The sequence below is a fragment of the Balaenoptera borealis genome (genome assembly GCF_965194805.1).
Source record: "Balaenoptera borealis genome assembly, contig: HAP1_SCAFFOLD_440, whole genome shotgun sequence".
In the NCBI taxonomy this organism is placed as follows: domain Eukaryota; kingdom Metazoa; phylum Chordata; class Mammalia; order Artiodactyla; family Balaenopteridae; genus Balaenoptera; species Balaenoptera borealis.
Genome location: NW_028123757.1, coordinates 567,773 through 574,023, shown reverse-complemented (window position 1 = coordinate 574,023; position 6,251 = coordinate 567,773). Strand labels below are relative to the sequence as shown.

At 57.8% G+C, this 6,251-nt stretch overlaps 1 pseudogene across 1 annotated transcript; it reads left to right on the top strand.

Annotated features, from left to right (window-relative positions):
- The first annotated feature begins 306 nt into the window (after positions 1-306).
- On the top strand, positions 307-5,322 carry LOC309621438 (frizzled-5 pseudogene; annotated as a pseudogene). The gene is made up of 2 exons (XR_014249922.1): positions 307-2,031; positions 2,314-5,322. The product of XR_014249922.1 is annotated as a frizzled-5 pseudogene (transcript).
- The last annotated feature ends 929 nt before the right edge of the window (positions 5,323-6,251 follow it).

Genomic DNA, 6,251 nt, shown 5'->3' with positions numbered 1-6,251 from the left:
TGCCTTTTTCCCGCCTTCTTCCAGTAGAAGGAAGGGGTGGGGGGAGCGGGAAACAATTCAAACCCTCTTTGTAAGCGTGTGAATGAATTTCAAGAATGTTAAACACCTCAGTCTTCCAACCTAATTAGAACATGTAGAAAAGAGGCATCTTTAGGACATTTAAAACTTGCAGCGTAATAACCCATCTGGAGAGCGCCACAGTGCGTCCCAGTGGTCGAGGCGCCCAGCAGGTCTTCGCGCGGGCTCCCGCAGCTCCGTGCGCTCCGGATCCCCGGCGGCGCGCGGGTGCGCAGCTAAGCAGCGGGTAGCCCCCGGCGGTGGGGGGGGGGGCCGGCCCCTGCCCATCACAGAGCCCGGAGCCAGTGTTGCTTTTCTCTGCGGGCGACTTCGAACTGCCTGGATTTTTAACCCGATAAACTGATAAAGGACTAACATGTCTGGAGTCTTCCAAAGACAGAAAGAAAATCACTTTCTTGTCGCAACAGTAAGATTTTGTTACGAACTGCAAAAGTAAAGGTTAAAGCCTGGGAGATAACCGGTCGCATATGGGGGGAGGGGGGAGGAGGTGGTAAAAACTGTGGCTGTCGCGTCCCAACTATCTCGGTTCGAATCCCGGGTTTGCCATTTGAGAGCCTACTCTGTGCTAGGCGGTCGGAATACCGCGCTGAACAAGATTATCTAGGTTGTGGCTTTCTTGGGGGGAACTATCATTAGCTCGGTTCCCTTGGTATGCTTCTAAACTCTGTTTCTTCACCTATAAGAATTGTTGTAAGGATCTGAGACATCCTGTATTAAGATGAGAACGATTAACGCGCCGTCTGACACACAGTAGGGGCTCAGTAAGCATTTGTACTTCTCTCAATTTGAGCTCACCTGGTGAGGGCAGCGCAGAGAGGAGACAGGTGCCACGGTTAAGAATGATTCTTTGAGCAGTTCTTTTAAACAAGCGCTGGACTCTAAGGATGCTTAGCTGCAGATAGGAGACCCGGTAGGTGCCCTGGAAGCTAGGGTTCATAAGCTAGAACATTACGGGAAAGTGAGCCCCGCACCAGTGGACGCCAGCAGAGAACTCAGGAGGGACTTCTAGCTAGGGTTTCCCGCTCCGGGTCTCAAGAAGGCGTGATTAGCATTCGCCCCGCCCCCCATAGCTTCCCGGCCGGCGATTGGCCCACGCTCCTCGGCTGCCAGCTCCAGGCGGGGCCGGAGGGCGCCTGGGGAGAGGCTGAGCCCGCGGGGCAGTGGGCGGGGACGCGCGGAGAGCGTGGCGGGGCGGCCCACCAACCGAGCCCCAGCGCGAAGGGGCGGGGCCGGGGCGGAGCCTCCCGGCGGGCATTAGAAACCGGTGACCCAGGCTGGGCGGGAGAGGCCAGTCAGCCCGAGGCCGTGACTCCACTGCGGCCAGCGCCGCCGCCACCGCCGCCGCCGCCGCCGCCGCCGCGCGCAGTTCAATACCCGCCGGAGGTGGGCCAAAGGGTGCTAGAGCGCGGGGGAGGAGCGGAGCCCGGCGCGTCCCGGGAGAACCGCCACCGCCCCCAGGAGTCCGCTGGAGCGCGGATCCCCCTGCAGGGGAGGAGAAGAGCGGCGGGCGGGACGCGGCGGCGTGCGCGCACCATGCAGTCCCGGCGGGGCCAGCGCTGGCTGCTCGCCGTGCTGTGAGGCGGCGGGATCCCCCGGTCGCCGCACACCGCCTTCCTCTTGCCCAGGTGCTGCCAGGCGCGCTCGCCCTTCGTCCGGCTCCCGGACCCTGGTGGAACGCACGGCCTGCCCCCCGTCCTGCCCCGCCCGGATCATGCGGGGGGCCCCGGAGGAGGTGAGGGCGAATGACCGGTCTGCGGCGACCTCGTTCAGGGGGCGACCCCCTCTCTGAGACGCCCCCACCTGCTGCCATGTGCTGCCTCCTCGGGTACCCAGCCTGTCGCCAAACTTTCCCGATGCCAGCCTGTCTCTGAGTCGCGTTTCTGAGCGAAGTGTCCCAGAGACGGAGGGCCCAGGCTGCCTACGGACTATCTGCTTCTCTCAGGATCCTCAGAGGTGAGAGCCCGCGCCTTCCCCTTCTCCCCGTTCTTTTCCCGGTCCTCTGCCCTTTTCCGGGGGGCTGAGCGCTCTGACCTTGGGGTGCAGGCTGGCAGGCCCTGCGAGAAGGGAGGCGGGGTGAGGGGCGGGGAGTCTGTAGTTTGGTTCCTGGAGGTGGAGGGGAGGGGAGGGAGAGAGGTTAACTTAAGAGTTTTGGAGACCGCTTGCGGGGATTGTGCCGTTGACGCCCCTCTAATTGGGAGTGGTTGCAATTCTTCTCCCCCACCTTCTTTTTTAAAGAGTCCTTTCCTTGGAATCGGAGCCCTAACCGTCCCTCCCCAGCCCTATCCAGCGAAGAGCTGAGCGCTCCCTGCGGAGGCAGTGCCCTCCCGAAACAGTTTATCTTTGGACGGATTTCTTTAGAAGAAAAAGAAACCAACAGGTTGCCAGTCCCGGCGCCACACAAGTCGGCGGAGAGGGAAGCCCGGATCCCGGTTTCCCCTGCCTGAGCTGGCCCCGCGCGGGCTGCGGGAGACGAGGGGAGGGAGGGGGCTATGGCTCAGCCTGACCCGTCCGCGCCGCCTTCGCTGCTGCTGCTGCTGCTCCTAGCGCAGCTGGCGGGCCGGGCGGCGGCCGCCTCCAAGGCCCCGGTGTGCCAGGAAATCACAGTGCCCATGTGCCGCGGCATCGGCTACAACCTGACGCACATGCCCAACCAGTTCAACCACGACACGCAGGACGAGGCGGGTCTGGAGGTGCACCAGTTCTGGCCGCTGGTGGAGATCCACTGCTCGCCGGACCTGCGTTTCTTCCTGTGCTCCATGTACACGCCCATCTGCCTGCCCGACTACCACAAGCCGCTGCCGCCCTGCCGCTCGGTGTGCGAGCGCGCCAAGGCCGGCTGCTCGCCGCTCATGCGCCAGTATGGCTTTGCCTGGCCGGATCGCATGAGCTGCGACCGCCTCCCGGTGTTGGGCCGCGACGCCGAGGTCCTGTGCATGGATTACAACCGCAGCGAGGCCACCACGGCGCCCCCCAGGCCCTTCCCGGCCAAGCCCACCCTCTCAGGCCTGCCGGGGTCGCCGACCTCGGGGAGCGGCTGCGCCGCCAGGGGCCCGTCGGTGTGCAAGTGCCGCGAGCCCTTCGTGCCCATTCTCAAGGAGTCGCACCCGCTTTACAACAAGGTGAGGACGGGCCAGGTACCCAACTGCGCGGTGCCCTGCTACCAGCCGTCCTTCAGCCCCGACGAGCGCACGTTCGCCACCTTCTGGATCGGCCTGTGGTCTGTACTGTGCTTCATCTCCACCTCCACCACGGTGGCCACCTTCTTAATAGACATGGAACGCTTCCGCTACTCTGAGCGCCCCATCATCTTCCTGTCAGCCTGCTACCTGTGCGTGTCTCTGGGCTTCCTGGTGCGCCTGGTCGTGGGCCATGCCAGCGTCGCCTGCAGCCGCGAGCACAGCCACATCCACTACGAGACAACGGGCCCTGCGCTGTGCACTGTCGTCTTCCTGCTTGGTCTACTTCTTTGGCATGGCCAGCTCCATCTGGTGGGTCATCCTGTCGCTCACCTGGTTCTTGGCGGCTGGCATGAAGTGGGGCAACGAGGCCACTGCGGGCTATGCGCAGTACTTCCACCTGGCCGCGTGGCTCATCCCCAGTGTCAAGTCCATCACTGCGCTGGCACTGAGCTCCGTGGACGGGGACCCGGTGGCCGGCATCTGCTACGTGGGGAACCAGAACCTGAACTCGCTGCGCGGCTTCGTGCTGGGCCCGCTGGTGCTCTACCTGCTGGTGGGCACGCTCTTCCTCCTGGCGGGCTTCGTGTCGCTCTTCCGCATCCGCAGCGTCATCAAGGAGGGCGGCACCAAGACGGACAAGCTGGAGAAGCTCATGATCCGCATCGGCATCTTCACGCTGCTCTACACTGTGCCAGCCAGCATCGTGGTGGCCTGCTACCTGTACGAACAGCACTATCGCGAGAGCTGGGAGGCTGCGCTCACCTGCGCGTGCCCCGGCCCGGACTCCGGCCAGCCGCGCGCCAAGCCCGAGTACTGGGTGCTCATGCTCAAGTACTTCATGTGCCTTGTGGTGGGCATCACGTCGGGCGTTTGGATTTGGTCCGGCAAGACTGTGGAGTCGTGGCGGCGCTTCACCAGCCGCTGCTGCTGCCGCCCGCGGCGGGGCCACAAGAGCGGCGGCGCCACGGCCGCCGGGGACTACGCCGAGGCGAGCGCAGCGCTCACGGGCAGGACCGCGCCGCCGGGCCCCGCCGCCGCCGCCGCCGCCGCCGCCGCCGCCTACCACAAGCAGGTGTCCTTGTCGCACGTGTAGGAGGAGGCCGAGGCCGAGGGACCGGGACCGGGGCCGGGAGTTGAGGGAGGGAGGTTGTTTTGTTTGGTAGCTTTGCCAAGGTCACTTCCGTTTACCTTCTTGGTGCTGATGCCCCCTCCCGGGGCAACTTGGAGAGAGGGGAAAGGGACCGTTTCAAGGCGAGTACCTGTCCAGGACTTCTCAAAGGGGCTCAGCTCACGTCTGTTCTATCTTACTGCCTTTTCAAGAGGAACCCTGTTTTTAATTTATATGTAGTTTTCTTAATTTTTAACTTTGTTGCATTTTGGCAACAAAATTTACCTTTGCTTTGGGGGCTTTACAATCCTAAAGTTGGCATTATAATGAAGTTCCACTTGGTTCAGGTGTCTTTGAACTGTGTGGTCTAAATTGGGAAAATATATTTCCTATACTTGTGTCTTTAAACATAATGTGAACAGTGAAAGTTGCTGTGACTGGGAAGTTGTTCCGTGTGCTTTTCCAGGTTGTTTCTCCTTCCACTGCTTAAAGTGTCCAAGATGCTTTAAGGTGAGCTGCTTGTCCCTGTTTATAGTTCCTAAGTTAGGGGACACCCTAAGTCACACCAAGGAGCAGGGGAGCATAATGTGGTTAGGGCCTCCGGAAAGTGACAAGGTTAGGCAATGTTTAGAGATTCTAATGTGTCCGTCCTAGCTTCGTTTAGCAAGCTTCGGTTTCTTCTCTGTAGTACTTGTAATCATTCTCATTCTTAACAGTGCCAGCTTTGCTTGAATAAGTTAGAGGTAGCATTGCAGTGTCCGGAATAAATATTTGGAAGAGTGCGAACCTAAGGGATGGTGATTGGTTGAACTTGAATTCTAGACTGTTAAGATGGCGGCTTTGTGCCGGAGGAGTGGGTGGTTCTTAATAGGCTTCGGTGATCCCACTTTTTTAAACTTGTGTTAAAATTTTGGTAAAAATAAACCCACTTCCTTCTTCTGGAAGGACTTAGCGATAGTGCTGAAGAGGGCTCCTTTTTACATTTAAGGACTAAAATGGATATACCTCCTGTAATTAAGTAAATTTCCAACACCTCTCTTATCTGCTCCACCCCCAACCCACCTCCTTTATCATGTTAAACAGTCTTTTTGCTTTTCTTATTCCTCCTCTCCTGGAGAGCTGTGATTAGAAACCACACCCACCCTTGAAGGAGGTGCTTGACCCGGGGGGAGGGAGGCTGGCTACCTGTGAACAAACACTGGCAGCGATGGGGGAAAATAAGTGTCCCTGGACTTTGGACTAGATTACAGTCAGATATTCCAAAAGCATCGAGACACTGCTCTCTGCGGCCTCTGAAAACAAATGAGACCCATAACACCCTTGCATAAGCTTTTAAAACATGGATCAGTGTAGCAAAAGGAAAGCTGTTCCCCCCCGCCCCCTCACCTCAATATATTTTTCTCTTCCTCCTCTTCTGAGAAAGCCTATATAGTGATGAGCACACACTTCACTGTTAGAGAATTCTGTTTGCTTTTCTAATCTGTTGAACCATTCCCTCATTTATATATGAAAGCCTATGTATTGATGAATACACACGTACACACACCACGCATACATACTTTACTGTTAAAAATTCTGTTTGCTTTCCTAATCTATTTAACCATTCATTCAAGAAGAGTGTGAGGCCATTACTGGGGAAGGGGGTGACAGTGCATTGGCCAGCAGAATACCAGTGACCAGGACTGAGTGGGGACTAAATTTAAGAAGCTAAAATGGCAAAAACAATTAAAATTTGAGGATGTCTCCCTAGAAAAACAACAAGTGTAGGGATTTGCGCTTCATTTATACCAAAGTTGGAAAAGTCAGATTTAAGCCCAGGTCAGTTTTTACATTATGGATATTAAGTAAACAACTGTATAGTTTCCATAGTGTATTTAAGCACTTTG